This window comes from Protopterus annectens, chromosome 1.part1 (genome assembly GCF_019279795.1).
Source record: "Protopterus annectens isolate FY-2018-M chromosome 1.part1, PAN1.0, whole genome shotgun sequence".
In the NCBI taxonomy this organism is placed as follows: Eukaryota; Metazoa; Chordata; order Ceratodontiformes; family Protopteridae; genus Protopterus; species Protopterus annectens.
In genome coordinates, this window is record NC_056726.1 from 921,913,934 (window position 1) to 921,935,120 (window position 21,187).

The 21,187-nt window shown below is 35.9% G+C and overlaps 1 protein-coding gene across 1 annotated transcript in view; it reads right to left on the minus strand.

The window, feature by feature from the left end:
• Positions 1-21,187, minus strand: part of NPR2 (natriuretic peptide receptor 2) — a 2,072,492-nt gene that overhangs the window by 1,041,251 nt on the left and 1,010,054 nt on the right. The window lies entirely within an intron of this gene.

The following is a 21,187-nucleotide window of genomic DNA, read 5'->3' on the forward strand; positions in this document are numbered from 1 at the left end:
TTAGTATAACACCTTTAATACATTTCACAGTTCAGCTGGCCCCACCTCATCCCCCTTGACACCTTTACATCTGTTCTTCCTCTCACACTGTCCTATTTATTCATTGTTAAAAACCCGCTAACCTCCCTTTTAGGTCAGGTACTTCCCAAATAAACATTGAATGACAAGATCTGGATGTTATCCCAAATCAAGTTAATTCTGCAATTCAAAAAGACACACACACAAAAAAAAATATATATATATAGATTTATATATATATATATATATATATATATATATATATATATATATATATATATGAAGCTGTGCAGTTCTGAACAAAACACAAACTAAAAACAGCAGCAGATAAACAGATATTCATCTCAATAACACAGCAGCAACAGAAACAGTAGATAGGTTCACACAACTAGGCATCTGGGGGCCACTGCACTACACCCTGCGCATTGCTCTCCCTGGCAAGGTTAGATCATAACTTAGTCTCATCTGAAGTAAAGATCAGACCTGATGCTCCCACAAGTGCAAAAAAAAAACTGAACATTTTCTGCAAAGCAAGCTACAGGCTACTAATTGATGGTATAAAATGTTTCATAGCCTCTACTAACACAGCCAACAATAACTCCGATGTAGAAGAGTACACAAATGCCCTTTATAACCAGTTAAACAAATATATTGACTCAGATGCACCTGACAGGACTAAAACCAGATCCTCCTGAAAAAACAAGCTACACTGGTAGACTGCAAGTATAAATAAGTTATAAAACAAAAGAAAGAAACATATCTAAGAACAAGAGGGAACTTATACAGTCTACCTAGACCTTGCAAAGGCCTTTGACACCATTCCCCATTCAGGTATTATAGACAAGCTCACCAGCCTGAACATAAACCACTACTTCACGAGATGGGTTGCCAACTGGCTCATGGACAGAACTGAAATGATAAGAATTGCGGGAGATAGGTCTGACTCTAAACCGGTTACAAGTGGCGTTCCCCAGGGCTCAGTCCTGAGACCCCTCCTGTTTGGCATATACTTCTCAGAGGTACAGGCAAGCACAGGAGGACTATGGCTGACCAAGCTCGCAGAAGACTGCAAACTAGGGGCTATAATTGACTCTCCGGCTGACACAGACATCCTCCAAAAGGGTCTCACTGAGACAGATACCTGGTGTCAAAACCATGGCCTCAAGCTAAATGCCAAAAAGTGCATAGTCATCCCCTTTGGAATAAAAACAAAGTACCTACAAACTACCACATTGGTGGTAGCCCCCTAAATACAGAAGACCTAATAAGAGATCTGGGGACCCAAGTAGATAGTAACCTCTCCTTTGATAATCACATTGCCAAAGTGGTTAGAAAATCCTTCTATGTGGCCCACTTAATCGCAAAAGGGTTTACATCCAGATCAAAAGAGGTCATTGGGCCCTTCTATGCATCACTCATCAGACCCATCATAGAGTACAAAGCCCCATTTGGGATGTACCTTACAAGACACCTGCAACAACTGGAAAGACCACAGAAGTACCTCACCAAGAGGATCACTGGCCTCAAGCAGATGCCCTATGCAGCTAGACTTGAAGGAACTCCAGCTGTACTCGGTTGCATACAGCCTACTCAGAGGTGATCTCTGCCTGACATACAAGGCCATTTCCAATCCAGAATTGATGGACATGCTTCACCTAAAGAAAACCATATCCCCTCAAGCCACATGCTCCAGGGATCTAAACCTCACCACAACAATAAATAGGACGTGCTGGAGGGATAAATTCCTGTCCCACAGACTTCCCATGCTCTGGAACAAGATTCCAATCTACATTAGGCAGAGCTCCTCATTAACCCTCTTCAAGAGAAACCTTGATGAGTGGATGGGAAACAGAAAGTTCATCCCAGAGATCACTTCAATGGCTCTGCTGGACAGAGGCACAGAGAACTAATCTAAGGGGGTGGCGAAAGCCAACACATTCCATCTAGGCTTATAAATGCCTTCGGGCAGATAGCCTAGTACGTACCTATGAACCTAACCTATGAACAAAGGAAGAATACTCTCCACAGCTTGAACAAGCAAATCATATATCTAATAAAGTCCTCTATGGCAAGTTGCAAGAGTAAATTAGCATCCCTAGCTAAAGACAAACATAAGGCATTCTTTAGCCATGTGCAAAACCTAAAAGGGCATGCCCAGCTGTGTGCTGAAATTATAGTGGACAGTACCACTCACACTAAACCCGAAGAAACTACCAATTTGCTTGCTGACAGATATGGCAATAACTTCACCCCCTGTCCCCATCAGCCATACCCCAAAGCATTTCTGCCACGACACCAGTCTTCTACTGAGTATCTCCAAAGAACAGGTCATACAACCACTCTCCAAGGCCAAAAATATGACCTTTATGGGACCAGATAGCATCCCAGGTTGCTTACTTAACAGTCTAAAACAAGACCTAGATGAACCACTTGCCACTCTCTTTAACGATAGCCTGAGCACTAGCTTTGTTCCAGCAGAGTGGAGAACAGCAACAGTAATCACCTTGCACAAAGGGAGTCCATCAACCGACCATAGGAAGTATAGAGCCATAAGCCTAACCAGCCTTATCTGCAAAGCCATGGAAAGAATCCTCCTGGCCCTTATCAACAAGGACAAAGGCAACCTTCAAACTCTTGACTTGACCCAGTTTGGTTTCAGTGGTTGATCTTGCTTATTGAACCTAGTGGACTTCTTTTAGAACGTCGTCAAAGCCTTGGATAAGGGCAAAGCAGTACATACCACCTATCTTAATTTAGCCAAGGCTTTCGACACAACTACTCAGGATCATTGAGAAACTCTCCCAACTGGGGAGTAACCCATATGTCACTAGATGGGTAGCCAATTGGCTCACCGACAGAATACACACTGTCAAAGTTGGGGAGTCCACTTCCACCAGTAGACCAGTTACCAGTGGGGTACCAGAAGGATCTAAGCTGAACCCTCTACTGTTTGGAATCTATTTCTCTGAGGTCCAGGTGAAAGTAGATGGCCTGTGGCTTACCAGTTTTTCAGATGACTGTAAACTGGGCACAATCATTGAATCCCCCAACGATGTTAACATATTACAGAAAGGGCTGATGCAGACAAATGATTGGTGACAAAGTCATGGACTAAATCTAAATACAAAAAATGCCTCATTATTCCCTTTGGCAAAGAAGTAGCCCTTGCTATTTATGATGTAGACAGCACCCCTCTAAGCTTAAACCCAGTGGTCTGAGACTTGGGAAAAAAGGTTGATAGCAATCTAAACTTCGATCACCATGTGTCCATAGTGGTAAGGAAAGCCTTCTACACTGAACATCTCATAAATACGGATATCACATCCAAGGCTAAGCAGGTTATAACTCCACTATACTTGAGCCTTATGAGACCACTAAGTGGGTACAATGCTCCCTTCTGTATATATCTCACCAAACACTTGTAACAACTGCAGAGAGCACAGAGGTTTCTAACCAAATGAATCCAGGGTCACCAAAATGTGGCTTACATGAAAAGACTGAAAGCCCTGTAACTGATATTGTATCATACAGGCTGCTGAGAGGTGACCTGTGCCTGGCCTCCAGAGCAGTCTCTGACTGTCCCCTAATGGTAATGGTGCACATCTGCAAATAAATGGAATATGAGGAACTTGCTCCAGGGATCTCAACCAAGCCTGTGACATTAACAAAACATGTTGAAGAGACAGATACATCTCCCAGAGACTGCCACTCCTCTGGAATAACCTCCTACTTCACATGAAGCAGAGCTCATCAATGAGCCTATTTAAGTACAGCTTTGACAATTCGATGGGTGACTGTAAATTCACCCCGGGTTGGCTACTATGTCCCCCATGGACAGGGGTTGTTGGTGCTGATCACAGAATTATTCTGCTAACAATGACCATCTAACTATGGTCAATTGTTTTTTTTTAAATGGCTAGGTTTGTAAAGGCTCTAGGGCCATTAGCCTAGTAACTTCCTATGAACCTATTAAGTAACATTATTTTCAACATCAAATCCAAGTCATCAAAACTAAAATAAACAAATTTCTCTTTTGGGGTAAAAAAAAAACCTCTTGCTCCCCTGCCTTTGAGGAACAGCTGCTATAGGTAAAGCAGTCTACCTTCCTTATTTCAAGAATAGTATCCGAATAATTGCTTCAGTTTCTAAAAATAATCTTATCTTTGCACAAATCACTTGTAATAGTATTTGCAAATGTATGTCGCTTTCACACTAATAGAACACTGCCTGACTTATTATTCAAAGAAAAATAGCTTCCTGTTCATCTTTGGTCAACACTACTACTGCGACCACTGATTTATAAATTTTTCTGTCACTGCACCTTTGCCTTCTTTGTGTCAAGCTTAGCACACAATCATCTCCAGCAGCAGCATTGTTGGGGATGGTCCCTTTGAGAAGAATTACCTAATAGCAACAATGCTCCTTCAGATTGCAGGTGAGGTAGATATAAAAGATCCCACAGCATCTATTGAGAAGCATAGGTCCTTTATTTATTTAAATCTTTACATTATATACATATTTAGACACACACACACACACACACACACACACACACACACACACACACACATATATATGTGTGTGTATATATATCTATATATCTATATCTATAGGTGTGTGTGTGTGTGTGTGTGTGTGTGTGCGCGCGCGCGCGCGCATGTGTATGTATTTACATATTTACACATGTACAGAATCATTTAAAGCAGCTTTTATTTTCTTCATGTTTCTACTCATCAAACTGTTGTTCAAATTGTATTCATTTCTTACTTTGAATCCCACTCCTTTTTCCATTTATTAATATTAAAGATAATGTCCAATTTACATTAAACATAATTTCATTAATACTTTCATTCCATAATACCCATGCTATATAAAATATTTTTTATCAAAATCTATTTTTTGCTTATGTTCTCTTAATAATCATCTTGAATCATACCCATGTTTATATTGTCATTATTCTTAAAATCACCAAAAACATTTCTGTATATAATTTATTCCAGATTTTTTTAAACCTCTCACATTTAGAAAAAAAATATGTTCTGTTGTTTCTTCTTAACCACAATACAAACATATTCTTTCACTTTTCATTTTGTAAGGCATACTTGCTTTTACTGATAATTTATTATTCCCAATCTTCATAAAACCCTTGACGTTCAACAGAGTGATGACACCATTTCTTTCTTTCTTTATATGCTTTAATATTGTTCTTCTGGAATATTTTCCCATGGATTAAAACAATAATATGTTCTCATAATACTTTTTGTACCACATTTTTCTGTTTTTTTCACTTCATCAACCTTTATTGCCCACATATTTGTTTTTTGCTAGTAATTCTTTATTTCTTCATTGTTGCTTCTTATTGTTTCCTAGGATTCCTCATACTTATATTTAAATACTCTAGTTACTAAATTTGCATTTTTTATTTAACCATTTCAAACCTTTATATAAATGTAATGATTTAGCATGTACTACTGGACTAAGTAAACCTAATCCTCCTCCTTTGCTCATCTGTAATGCACCTCTTTTAACAAGGTTTAAGCTAGATCCTATATAAAGGAGAAAAATATTGCTAACAAAAAGTTTTCCTATGTTATAGGAATCATAACAACGCTTGATAAATATGCTATCTTACCTATAAATTCTGAGTTAATCAAACTTACTTTTTTCTTTTTTTTCAAATATATTTTTATTTAATTTTTCAAACTTTTCAAACATACAAAGGAAAAACTGTAAGTCATTATGGGAAGCAGTAAAGTATAGGTATATATGTAACAGTTTAGTACGAAAACTATACATTTATAAAACAGTAGTTATCTTACAGGGAAACTTACATCTAAGAGATCAATATAAGCAGTAAAGACCCATAATAACATATTACAGTCAAAGTCTAGAGATACAAATGGAAAGTGGTTTGAAAGAAAGAATATATGACTGCCTTAAGAAGAAAGAAAAGTGGTAAAGATGGTATAACCATAAAAACAACTATTTACACCATGTACTTCTATTTATACCATATTTACAACATTTACAACATATTTACACCATGGATGCCAGAGGATAACAAAATAATATAACAAAATATTTTGTAAAATCAAAAGTTACTGCGTGATGATAACAATGTCTAATAGTTATAGGGTCAGATATGATACTGATGGAGGATTTCCTGGAATGTAGTGTTAGTCACCCACATTTTGGAAGATTATTTAGTTTGGATTAGGTCAAAAAGTCTACACCAGTAATTCTGAAAATATTCTTTTTTCTTTTTGTTATTATTACATAACTTATGAGCAGATATATATTTGATTGCCATTGATGTAAAGTTTTCCCAAGTTATTATTGAGGGATTGACCCAATTCTTGGCTATAAAATATTTGAGAAGGGCGCAGGCTGTAACACAGATGTGGCGATGGATACCCTTAAGAGATTTAGGAATTATATTTAAAGTCATGGTTTGCCACGTGAATGTGGGTTTTTTCGTATCCTATTTTTTCCAACTGAGTTCTGAGAGAACACCAAAGTTTGTAAATATTCTTACAGCTCCAAAAGATGTGAAGTATATCTACATGTGGGAGGGAACAGAATGGACAGATTAGGTTTTTATTGTATCCGAATTTCAGTAAGACTGCTGGGGTATAGTAGGAATTGTTGTTTATCATAAGCTGGGTGTAAATTAGGTTTTTGAAGGGGGTTAGATTCAGGGTATTATTGATTGCTTTGCACTTAGACTCCATAGAAATTTCTCCTTGTATACCGTCCCAATGTTTGGAAAATAGAAGTGAATGATCATACTTAATGCTTGACACAAGTTTATAGGTATTCAAAATCATTTTGTTCCATAGGGAAAGTGATTTAATGATAGATTGTGATACTATAATGTCTTGCTCCTTCACTCTATAGTTAGAGAATTTTTGTTTTATAAGTGAGCTAATTTGTCTTAAGATAGGATCATATTTGTTAGGAGCACCAAATAAAGCTTTGACCTCGGCAACATTTTTAGTGTTATAAAAGTGCCAAACTATGGCTTTCTTAACAATAGGGAAGTTTGTTAGATCGATCATTTTATTATTGATTTTTAAGTTAGGATTTAGGTGAATAGGTTGGAGAATGGGGACAGTATTGTGCAATTTTAAGGAGGTCATCAGAGTTTGAAAGATGCAAATTTTGTTCTTTAATGTAGGCAAGATCTTGAACTTGTAGTCACCATCAGGTGCTAGAAAACGGACAGCATATGGATTGAGTTTTAACGAATATATATAGTTGCACCAGATTTTGATCCAGGTTGGGTACCAAGATTCAGCAGAGGGATCATAGCGGGCTATTTGAATTAGACGGCTAGCATTAATGATGTGGTAATATAAATTAAAGTCCGGGAGACTTAAACCACCTTTGTTCTTTGGGGTAATTAGATTCCTGTATGATATTCTGGTTGATTTACTGAACCATAAATACTTTGAGATTGTGGTTTCCACTTTTCTGAAAAAAATTTTGGAATGTTTAAGAAGATGGAGTTAAGATGAAAAAGGATTCTAGGCAAAATATTAATTTTAATGATAGCAGATATTGATAGCAAAGAAAGACTGATGTTTTTCCATCTAGTTAGATCATTATTTATCTGATCCCAGACTCTATATAGGTTTGCTTTTATTAGTTCTTGGTAAGGGTGTGTGAAATTTATTCCTAGGTATTTAAGTGTATATTTGAGAGGAATGTCAGACAGGGGGAAGTGATATTCTAAATGGTTTTCAGGGTTTAATAGAAAAATATTTTTGCAGGGTTTAATTTATAATTAGCAGCCTCAGCAAAAAGATTAATAGAATTTCAAATTTTATGAAGATCGGTGTTGGGAAGCTCAAAATAGATGTTTGGGTCATCTGCAAATGCAGAATAATTTATATCAATGTTGAAGACTTTTGGAATATGGTGATAAGTCTTTTGTTTAACCCAGAGAAGGAAAGGTTCCAGATATAAATTGAAAAGATAAGGTGAGAGAGTGGGCAGCCCTGCCTAGTGCCATTGGTAATTTTAATAGGCCGTGATAAAGTTTTATTTATATACAGGGAAGTAGAGGAATTGTTATAAAGCACCTTAATAGTGTTGATAATAAGATCAGGAAAGTTAAAGAATTTCATGGTTAGGTAAAGGAAGTTTAGATCAACGTTATCAAAGGCTTTGGTAGCAACTAGGGTGAGTGCATAACGCAGGTGGTTATCATTTTTTAGAAACAACATTAATGTGTTTAATGTAAGAGTATTGTCACACAACTGCCTCTGTTTCATAAATCCCAACTGTTCAGAAGAAATGACTGTAGCTATAACTTTCTGAATTCTATTAGCAAAAATGGTAGATAAGATTTTGATGTCAACATTAATAAGGGAGATGGGCCTATAGCAGAGAGGGTTGGACTTGTCAGAGTTTGGTTTTGGGATGAATATTGTTTTTGAATTGCTCATATACTTATCAGTAATTCCTTTCGAGATGATATAATTATACATGGCAAGAAGAGTTTTAGAAAGGTGATGACCAAAAGTTTTATAAAATTCTCCTGTAAAACCATCAGGACCTGGCGCCTTATTTGGTTTAAGTTTTTTAATAGCTAGCATTATTTCACTCAGTGTTATGGGGCTGTTTAGAAGGATGTTTTGCGCGAAGGATAATTTTGGAACAGATAGCTCATTTAGGAATTTTTTTGTGCATTTCATTTGGGGTCTGATTTTGGGGATTATAGATTTCAGTGAAGATATTTACAAAAGAGTTAACAATATATTCATTACTGTATAAGTTTTTCCCTTTGTATTTTATTTCATTAATATAGTTTGGTCCCTCTTTGATGTTTATGAGTCCAGCTAGTGTTCTGGAGGGGGTTTGGGCCCATTACGAATATCTGTGAAGGAGTTTGAGTTCTACCAAGGACTGATTTTGTAAGTGAAATGAGTAAATTTTTTTGTATCACATGTAATTTCTTTTCCAATTCAGGAGAAAAACCCTTTTGTAGTTGTGCATCAGTCATCTTTTGCTCATTGTTGAGGTTATTGATGTACAATTTCTCTTTTTTTTTATAAGATGATTTTTGTATGAGTATTCCTCTGATGACCGCTTTGGCCGTAGCCCATTGGATATCTAAGGGGATGGTGGATAAACAAGATTCTGCATCAGATTGTTTCAGATAATCATTAATTTCCTGCAGAACATCTTCTTTTTTAAGAATGTTACTGTTTAGTGACCAAGTGGGACTACTACCATTGTGATTCAGGTGGTGAGTGGGATTAATACAAAGGGAGACATTCGAGTGGTCGGATATACAAACTTACTTTTTTCTTATAAGCTAATCTATACATTTTCCATAAACTACAAATGTATTTAAATTCATTTAATATTATATTCCATTCCTTTCTATTACCTTCTCTATCAAAATGTACCCCTAAAACAGATATTTATTGCATGTAGAATTGTATAATGCTATTTTTATTATATCTCACATTCCTTTGCTTTTCTCTTTATTTAAAGTTGTATCTGTTTCCTTTAAACAATCAGCCAAATAAAGTATATCTTCTCTCATCCATCTTCTGTTTTTAGTAATTGTAATAATATCATCTGCGTACAACATCTTCATTGGAATTTCAGCATCGATATGAATTATAAACTTTGCCATCTTTATTTTTTATTAATCTCCCTGACTATTATGTTCATAACTAAAGCAAATAAAATACTGCTCATAGGGCATATTTGCCTTATACATTACTCATGTCTATTTCTCTACTTATCCAACTGTTTACTAACACTTTTGCCTTATTATTGTTATATGCTGTTATAAACGCTAGTTTAATTTTATTGCTAATATTGTATATGTCTATTATATCCCACAGAATTATAATGTTAAATCAAATAAAATGCCTTATTAATATCACTTACCATTAGTTTTGCATCTTCTTTCCTGTTTAAAATATCATCTAATGTTTCTCTTACTTTCATTAGTAACGTCTGGCATCCTTTTCCTTTCATACCATATATCAATTCCCCTATTATGTATTGCATTTTATTATATAATCTTGTCTACATTATTTTCATTAATATCTTATAATCTGCATTATTTAGCATTATTGGTGTCCAATGTTTTTATTTCTTATTTTTCTCATTTTCCATATAAATGTTAATATTCCACTATACAATTCTATTTGATTTAAAACTTCATTAAATCATTCATCAAACACATATAATGAGTAGTGTTAATGCCATTCTTCTAGATTTTTATATATTATAAATCTGATTCCATATGGTCCAGCTGCAGATTCTGTATCTCAATATCCATAAAAACCTTGACATTCAACAGTCTCTTTTTCAAATTATCTGTTATTTATGTGGAATTTTTTTTTACTTCCCATATCCTTGCACTTTTCTTCTTTTCTTACAAAACATTTCTTCCACATGGTTTACCATTAAAATCTCGACGTCAGAATGTATGCATATGAACAATTCAAACTACAGATGTTTGAATAGTTCATAAGAGTACATTCTGAATGTTCGAATGTTTATATTGGCGAATGTCCTGTGCATTGGCTAAAATACATTTGAAGGGATGTACAGAGATCAAGGTACAGTGTGGTTAGAGAAATACATCCCTTTCCTCACTGTACTGCGATCTAGCAGTTGGACTATATAGTTAGGGGTAGTGTTGTGGGTGCAGCCCCCCACTGCAAAAATGGAATGTTATTTGTAGGAGTTAGGGATTTATGGCAAGTGTGGCACTGTTGCTAATTGCCATAAAATGTTGAATTTGATTTTTTCATTTGTTGGAAATTACTGCGGATTTTTGACTTTCTGAACAGTCGAAAATCTCCAGATTCGACAATACATTTCGACATTCAATTATGAAATTGTTTGTAATTTTGTAATTTTAATAGTAAACCCTTCCACATAACTTTCAACAGTTTCCATAATCAGAATTTTATGCACACCTTCTATATTCCCATTGTTTTTTATTTCATATAACCAGTTTTCCACATTTCATTACTTCAACCATTTTTATGTCTTTTTCTCGTTTCTTTTTATTCCGACTTAAATCAGAATTAAAATCTCTTGTAATTATAATATCCATGTTGACAACTACATAATCCAACATTTTCTGAAATAAATGTTCACTTTCTTTACACTTCACTTAAGCATATATAGCTACAACTCTACAAACCTTTTCTTGCCGTCTTAAATCTGCAAATGTTAATCTTCCCATTTTTACTAATATAACATGTACAGTCTTCACCATTATCTGTATAATATTGCTATTTCTGAGCACTTTTAATTCCCAGTGTTCCATATTATTTACCCATCCTATATGTTTGTGTTTGCACTCTTTCTTCATACATCAGAAATCTTACATCTTCTAAAATAATAATATCAACACACACTACAGTTGGGTGTTGGCATGATGGTTAAGGTGTTTACCTAGCTGCCACAAGGTACAGAGTTTGACTCTCACCTTGGAAGGGAAACTGATTTAGGCTTAAAATAGCTTGCAAGGTCAGTAAGCACAGTTTTTGGCTTATGTGGTGTTGCTAGTGTTAAGTACGGTGCTCTTCAGCTTGTGTAACTAAATAGGTAGGGGTTTTAATCTCACAGCAGTCAACTTCTGAGTATGTGTTCATTCAACTATAAGTCTGGAGGCAATTTGCTCTTCCTATAGAACAGGCTTCCCATCCATGTGAAGCTGAGTTCATCTGTTACCCAGTTTAAGGTCAACCTACACTGGTGGATGGGGAATAGGAAATTTTCACTGGGCCTGGCACCCATGTCCCTTATGGACAGAGGTAGTTTATGAATGTTTGTCCCTCAATGTCCTATTTGGACACAGGACATCATTACTCTTTTAGGAAAACTTGGCTAGCTTCGAAAGCCACCCCCCCCCCCGAGTTGTTAGCCTTATGGACAGAAGAAGCTTATGAATGTCTGTCACTCGATGTCCTATTTGGATACAGGACATCATTATTCTTTTAGGAAAACATGGCTAGCTTAGAATGCCCCCCCCCTCCGAGTTGTTAGCCTAGTAACAGTCTATGAATCTACGAATATCACATTTACTACATCATTCAAAATCCATGTCCTTCTTGTTATGTTCTTCATACTGTTAACATCATCAGAAAAAAAAATCTTTAAATCATTCCTTTCTCTGTTCCTTAATTTAAAGGATGTCATCTTCCTCCTACACTGCTTTCTTTAATTTATATCTGCTACCTATTTTCTTTCTTCTTTTCCTTTATATTAAAGCCTTTATTTTTTTCTCTTTCTAGCTTTTACTCTTTTACCACTGGATTTGTATTTCTCTTAGTACTTTCCAACTCAAATCTTCTTTGTCACTGGTTTCTGATTGTACTTCTAATTCTTCTTCTTCATCAGTTTTACTATTTCCATTTTTCCTTTTAGAATTTCATCTGTTTCTATCTTTTCTTCAGTTCCAGTTTGTTCTTTATCATTAATCTGATTTGCAATATTTTGGTTATTCTTTTTACTTACAATTCATCCAAAAATGTCCATTTTTATGTTTTTAACATTCAAGTTAAAATTTCTTTGCTTCATGTCTTGCTTTACCACATACATAAGATTTTGTTTTATCACATTTATAAATTAAATGTTTTTCCCACAAAAAGACATGTGTTTGGTTGTCCCATATATTTTACAATGCCTCTGTTGCCTTCAATATTTACAATACTTGGAATGTGTATGATTTTTTCTGTTTCCACTTTTAAGATGACATAACAGTCTTGTTCCCTGGTCCATAAACCTCAACTCTTATAAACTTTTGAAATGTCTATTACAAACATTTTTAAATATTTTTTCAAGTCACAGCCAGATTCAAAAATGCCCACACTAAATGCACACAGTATGCATTCAAGAACATCCTTACCACATTTTTGTGCTTTCTAGTCACTCAGAAAGATTATACTAAGTGTACATGTAGTCTACAGTCTGTGAAAACCATTTTGAATCCCTGTCAATATTTAAAGCTGCAAGAAAATCAATAGGAAAATTAAAATTAGGAGGAAGAAGGTGTGAGTTATTCCTGTGTTGTCTGTTCACTTAGAACAGCGTACACTTTGGGTGCACTTAGTGTAGACTTTATTGAATCCCAGGGAGACTATTTCCACCTCTATTTGAAACTGGTCATTGCACATTTATTTTCTTTTTAGTCTCTTAAAATGGTGCTTTAATTAGATATTCAGTTTACACATCATCATTCTGTCTTTTTTCATACTCGCTTAAAAAACATTTCCATAATTTATACAGTTTCAACAAAAATGTCACAGAATGTCTCTTTATTAATCAGAATGAAAGCCTTATCTCTTGTGTTTACACTCCCAAGGGTAAAATTAGATTGTAATGCACCTCATATCTTTTCAATTAATGGCTGTTTTTGCTTTGTATTCTTACCACAGACTCTCTCTTTCTGCCCTCCTTGTGCAGTCACCACTGTTTCCGCATAAGTTTTCTTCATTTGTGCAATACCTCCTTCTAAAGTTGCTTCTGTATCCTCCTTCTGTATTTTGTCCATGATGTCCCACAACAACACTTCATTCTCTAGCTTGGTTTGATTGATTAAATCTTGCAATAAATCATCCCACAACCCTCTTGACTGGAGGATTGCAACTATACATTCATCTCTGTTTGAATCCTCTGACCAAAAAATTGCAATTGAAAAAGCATTTTTGAATCTTCTATGCCATCTATAACATCTTTGAGCTGACATTTGCCTCTCCTCCCTTCAATGAATCCCCCATCTCACACACCATTCTCCCATCCACCACCAGGCTATGAACAGGATGTGTGCATGTACTCACAGCTAGCATTTCTATGAGTACAAATCATAACTGATTGTAAGGGAAGTTCCCTGATGTCATGGCCAAATCCCATCCTCCCAATTAGCATAAATATCACTTCATGTCTTCCCTGAAAAGAGGCTACTAGCCTAGTAGGACTAACCTGGTCAACAAAAGAATAAAAAAATAAAATGTTACACTATAGCAGCATATGTTTACAATCAATGTATGTAATTGCCTCTTTTTATATCAATTACATCCTTCTTTTAAAGTAAGGGGGATATAGCACATACATAATTCTGTATGTAAGTATACAGTAATAATGTTGTTCCTGTATCTTTAGGAGGCGGTACTAGTAGGTAGATCAGTAAGCCTTGTGCCCCCTTCACCACACCACTTCAGTAAAGGTTCTTTTTGAAAATACTTAATGTCTAACACCTCTTCACTCATTCATTTTGACTATGCGTATGCCTTACAGAGTATGTATACTACATCTTTGTTCAGAATGTAAGTTTCTCATTATGCATATATGGTAGAAGCACTTCAGTTTACATAGCATCAAAGCAGATAATATATTTTGCAAAGATAGTAATTTGTATTGTTTCTCTAGCAGTGCCAAATACTTGCTATGCGCCCCATAGTTCCCGGTATGCAACGTACGCATACGATTTCCCTCTCCAGTTACTGTTATAAGATGTGAATTCCCAGCAGTGGGCAGAGTTAAGTGATGTTATGACAGAAACTTGGTTGTTCATAAAAGAGCATATTTCTAAAATACTAAGGCAGTCACTCACATCTCATATTCAGTAGGACATTTCTAAAACAGCACCAGGATTCACAGTCACTATTTTGTCACCAATGGGTTGAAACTGAACACTTAACTGTGCCAGAATACAGCAGCAAGCACAATACTTTGCTATGTCTGCTAAAAACTGAACACATTAATTGGTTAGTAGACCATTTAAGAAAGCACTGCTATGTAAATTACTAGTCAAAGGACAAAAAAATGATAGCACTCACATATGAAAATTGTGACAGGAACAATTGCCTAGTATGCAATAGTATCAAAGGGTTAATTTCATGTATCCATCATATTTTTTCCTTTAGTCAAGTTATTTTTTTCTATTCCCTTGAAATACGGATGATTGCAAACTTCATTACAGGTCAGTCTTACAAAATCTGGGATGTGGCCCCAAAACACCAAATGGCAATTTATTCAGAATAATAATTCCAGCCAGCCATGTGCTTTGCGAGGACGTTCCATACTACTGAAGCTGTGCTAACTGATACTTTTTGTTGTGATCTAATCATTGACAGTATTTTCAAAGGATCATACCTTCTTCTTTCTTACACTTAAATTTGCTAAAGTAGTCAGTCTTTTATCTCAGCTACACAAAAAGACATACAGACACACACACACACACACACACACACACACACACACACACAGCTACTGAAGTGGAGGACCATTAAAACATCTTTTTGAAATAAGTGTTCCAGTGATGGAAAAAAACAGTAAGTCAGTAAAATGAGATCATGGAGTTAGCTTGATGTCTAGCAATAAAATAAACAGTCATACTGTTACTTAGGTCTCTGTTATGCAAGTTGATTATTTATGTGCAAGTGCTAGAAGGAAGATTCAGAGGCACAAAAATAATGATGGTCTGGTGGAACTGCATTTAATGAAGGTATAAAGTATGCAACATCTAAGTGAGTTTTATCACACTATTATTAATATTGTTGTATGAATAATATGCGGTGATTGTTTAGTAAAAAATCAATCCTGGCCTTATGTATCCATTTTACAGATGCACTGTTCATATTTAAAACAACTTTATTTTTATTTACTATACTGTATGCTTCAATGAAAACTAAAAAAAAAACACATGTTCAACATTGCTAGTACAGCAATCCGAACTCAAACTAACAAAAATGCTGAAGTAAATCTGAAAAGTGAGTATAATATTGTATGCAGTAAAAATAAATATATATTTTTAGTCTGTCAGCATTAATAGAGAGTATAAATGCTGAGACCTTCTGAAATAGCAATAAGTCCTGGACAGCTACTGTGGCTTATAAAGGAAATACAACAAAGCAAAGAGCAGTTATTCAGTTTTACTTAACTGAGCATTTTACATCTGCTCTGTTGGTTTTCCTTATTGTGGCAGTTTGTATTCAATTAACTAGAGCTGCATAAATGGAATCAAATGACATTTAGCATTATCTACATGTATGTGCATTACAGAAGAATCCTGACACTGCCTAAGCTTTCACTGCTGTACATACAGTGGGCAGAAATGCATGTAGATAATTCTAAATGCAATGTGATTACATCAAACAACATAAATAAATCATTCATAGCAACTGTTCCATTAGGCAGAAAGCTCCTGAAGGGCTTGAACTTATTAACTACAGTGAAGCTATACTTCTCGGGAGATTATGGTGCCTTGGAGAAATAATGCATCAAAGGAAAATCAGCAGTAAATGGTGCAACAATACCTCTATCACTCTAAAGAGAAAGCAGTTAGTTGTATTTAAGGTGGATGTGTGTGCTTATTAGTACACTTCATCCAAGACCTGGCTTGCCCACTGGGCTTGACAATACCTGTCTGATGGTAACCACATTGAAGTGGAAGTTTAGTGGAAGTTAATACACAACAATTTAGATGCCAAAATTAGCACAGCCTGTTTGACACTGATTCTGTGTATAAAATTATGCACTGGCTTTTACTGCATAAAACATTTGACCAGAAACTCTGTAAAAGAACTTCTTTAGTTTTCAAATATACAAGATAAGAATATAGACAGAGGGAGATATATAGACAGACAAATGCACCATGTGTGCGTGTGTGTGTGTGTGTGTGTGTGTGTGTGTGTGTGTGTGTGTGTGTGTGTGTGTGTATGTACATAGGTGTATTTGTATGTTTGTGCATATGTGTGTGTGGACCTGTATGCATAAGCACACTGTGTGTGTGTGTGTGTGTGTGTGTGTGTGTGTGTGTGTGTGTGTGTGTGTGTGTGTGTGTGTGTGTGCATGTGTGTGTGCATGCGTGCGCACGCGCATGTGTGTGCGTGTTTGTCCACATATGCACACTTACTTGAGTGTGTTTGTGTGTGTGTGTGTGTGTCTCTGTACCACATCTCTGTGTCTGTGTATGTCGACACATATAAACAACAGAAAGAAAGTTTTAGACAATGGGAATGAAGACATTTTTTTTTCTATTTATTTCCACGCCTGTCACCTTTACCTTCTCGTTTCTTCTTACGGACTCCAGTCATTGGAAAAGTCCATTACCCAGACAATTTTCAGCGTTTTCTGTGTGACCTATTTTTTGTTTTCCCTGAGGCAGATTGGCTCACAGTGTCAGCCCTGGTTATACATGTACTTCCATGCATTTACCTGCCCTGACTGCATCATTAAAAAACATTGCTTGGTGCACAGTCATCTCTGGCCCTTGCTCTGCCTCTGCTGTACCACTGTGCCTCCAAAACGTGTAATTCCTGTGGCATCAGCCACTCACTTTCACCCACCCTGGATGTCTCCTCCAACACCCATGTTTATAGACAATTCAAGATCATACTGGTTGCAGAAAATGCTGACTTTGAAAAAAGGGGCTAGAGGAAATGTTCTACTTCCACAGCTCTCTGAATTCAGAATTTACACTTAACATTTCATCACTCTTCACTGGAGTCAAGTTAACCTAATCAAGGAATCCTTCTCTGCTCTGCTCAGTCTAGCTGCAATTAAACCCCTATAACCATTTACGTCAGTGTAAAATTGTGCAGATCAATGACTTACAGAGCAGCAGCAGGACTAAAAATTCCTTGATTTCACTGATCTAATTGCCTATAAGGGATTTCTAACAGGTATCAAATATTGAAGTATTACAAGGGATTTGTGCTATTCAGCTGAATAAATGAAAGAAAAGAAAAAAAAACTGATGTTATTAAAGCTGTCATAGCAAGTCTACAAATTAGAATGACAACACAGTCTTTACAAAACAGCAAAACGTGCTTCCATGGAATAAAGCAGAACATTGAAACATGAATAAAGCAAACATTTTGAAGTATATTAATTATGTGGTTCTCCTTTGCTAATAGGCTGACAATATAACACAATCAGATACAGAGAGGAAATATACATATAAATTATTTGTCCATGAATGCCATATTTTAAGGTCATGCAAGCACAGAGTAAAATGCTTTACAAAACAGTGCCATATAATTTACTTAAAAATTAAACATTACATTTTTATAAAGAAATAAAGTGCATAATATAAACAAAATTATCTGTGTATATGATTTGCTGGATTTACTTATATGATGTTTTAGCCCTCTAAATTATAGCAAGTTCAGCATTTTGCACACTCAGATAAAAGTTCATCCTTAATGTTCCCCCTCAAAGGAGAACTATTGAAGTACCATTTTTCAACAAATTTTATCTCTAAACTTTTCATATAGAAGGTCAGAATAAAACCTGATCATTTAAAATGAGACTTTGTTGCATCTTCACTATCATGAGTCCTGTTTTGTATCAAACTGATTTTAGTCATGTGAGGGTAGTTAATGAATGTCCCGTTTTCTGCTGCCGTTAACTGATTTGTTGTTTTGTCACCTTCAACTCCTTTGACTATAACTGCATTCCTGGATACTTTTCTTTCTTGCTACTGTTGTGTGAATGTGGGAATTAATAACAACAGTATGTAAATGATCACAGGGACCACAAGCTTTCTCACTATATACACCTTTAATTAGACACACTTACAAGTTCTGATCGCCCTTTACAAACACTTAATAGTGTTCACCTCCCAAATTGAACAAGGTAGTACATGATAAATCTCATGTAATTTTGTGCCTGCTCATCCAGTAATCAAAACAAGTCTTAGAAATGGCCCAAAGTTATTCTTTGTTTGATCTGCAGTAACATTCCACAGACTGGGAATGTTAGGAGCGTATCTCTCAATTGAATCTTGTTTATTTATTATTGTACATTGAGGTCCTTAGTGCGCATGTCCATACAGCCGCTAGTTTTATGAAGAAGTAGGATGTAAAATAAGACTGGGCATTCTATGGCTCAAAAAATGAGACACAGGTCATCTGGTAGCAATTGGTACGCCACTGTGTATACAGACTGTCATGTTTATGTATTGGGCTTGTTGAAAGATTTAAGACTTTTAATTTTCTTGCTTAAAAAACTTCTGGGGCCTTTCCAGTTGAGCAGTGTGCTTAGATTTCTACATATTAAGGAAGACTCTATTTGGTGATGAGTCTGATAAGGGAAGAGTACAGTATTATGATGATTTATTTGGATGTAAAAGAGATTTCACAGGAAATTAGCACGGCAGATGGAAGGACATCCCAACTATGACTGAAAAACATAATTGAATGAGAGAGTGATGTCCACATTTGTACTCAGGTCTCATAACCTTCTCTGTCTGAAGAGGAGTACCATTCATAACAAATGACGTGGTAGGATATATTTTTTGGTGAACACTACTATCATGCACTTTTTTCCATTTAGCTTTAGACTGTTTTCAGTCACCAAGTATGTAAATTCTCTAGCCCTTGCCAGAGCTGTTTAGTATCAGTGAATGAGACGATAACAGTACCCAGCTGGCAGTCATCAGCAAACATGATCAGCGACACTTCTGGGATATTGGCTTGGATGTCTGCAAATTAAGTGCCAAACAAGACAGGGCTCAGCATTGACATTCCAAAAAGATATTGGCAATATGGATATCAAGTTTGAAGTCTAGTGGACAATGTAGGACTCCATATTGCCCATCTAATGTTTCACAAACAGCTGCATGAGGGATAGTGACAAAAACTGTATCCAAGAAAAAATAAGTAGTATGCACTGCCCATAGCCTCTGTAACCTTATCAAAGTAGTTTTCTAGGTTTACAAGACAGGGCCTGCATACAAAACCATATTTAGTAGTGTCTAGATCATGAATTAGCTCTGCTATGACATTCTCTATGGATTTGCACTATAAGGTTCATAAGGTTGATGGGCCTATAATTTCCTGGGTTTGTAGAGGGCCACCCATGTGTACTCAAACCACAGTGGCTGTTCTCCTCACATCAGGCACACACCTTGCAGCTAGGCTAAAGTTACACAATGGAATCTGAGTCCCTAACATGGTACTAATGGGAATGCAGCCTGATGTATTGTCTGGTTCCATGGAAATACTGTTTCTAGCCTTTGATAAGGATTCTAAGGCTTTTTCCAAGGTGAGTCCAGTGGAAAATAAATTCTCAGGGATAGTGGGGGGAATAATATGGGTAAGTGAGGCCAAGTTAGCAAAATATTTGCTAAAAATTGGCTATATCCTTGGGATCAGAATGCGTGATATTAAAATAGATGAGCTCAGTGCATTGCCAGACAGTATTCATTAACTTTATGATATAATTGAAGAAAGAGATGTAGTTTTCTTCAGACCATAAGCTGACACTTTTTTTCAATAACATTTATCTGTTAAGGGTTTTAATACATACATTACACATTTAAAAGCAATAATAAATTAAAACAAATGAAAATACTGCACTTAATTTCTTTCATTGAAAGCATCAGAGTAGATGAGGCAGTTGGGGGTGGGGGGTTTTTTACACCTTTTCATTATTTTTCTGCTTTTGTTATTCAGTTTATGAGAATTCCACTGCAGAAGTTTATTGCTGAATTTATTATTGCAGTTAGAACAGACGGGTACTGATTTTTCTATGTAGCTGCTTCAGAGGTGAATACAGCATTTCTGTCTAGTCCATTTGTGAGGGACTACTGAGAATTTTACATAGGTCTTTTGCAAACTGAAGTAGGTTTGCCCGGGAAAGTCAAATTTAGTAGTTTATGTACAGTGTTTAATGTTCTGTTGTATACTTTAATGTAAAATAATTCTTCCACTCACTGACAGCTTTGCAGATTTATAACTTTTTTTAACTGTGAGGAAGTTTAGTCTTAAGTGCTTAGGGTATTAGTTTAAGGGACTCTTCTGTCAAACTGCTGTTTGCTTACTGAGTCTGGTTTATATGCAGGTGTTAATAATACATATATTTATATATATACGGTTTCACTTCAGTATCTCAAAATACTGAAACACCAAAGCTCTAATGGTCGAGAGCAGAAGGCCGATGTTTAAGTATTTTGAAATACTGAAGCGGCGCTAAAAACAAAATTAAAATTAAGAAAAGTACTGTTTATGCAGGGGGGCAAGCCCCCTGCACCCCCCTCAATTAAATATACTTTCCCAGTGATTGCACGATAGTGGGGATATGGCAAATCTCCCATTCTGCACTTCCATATAGGGTGCGGAATGGAAGATTTCCCTTTCCTCCACTGTAGTGCAATCTCGGAGTTGGTATATTTAAGTAG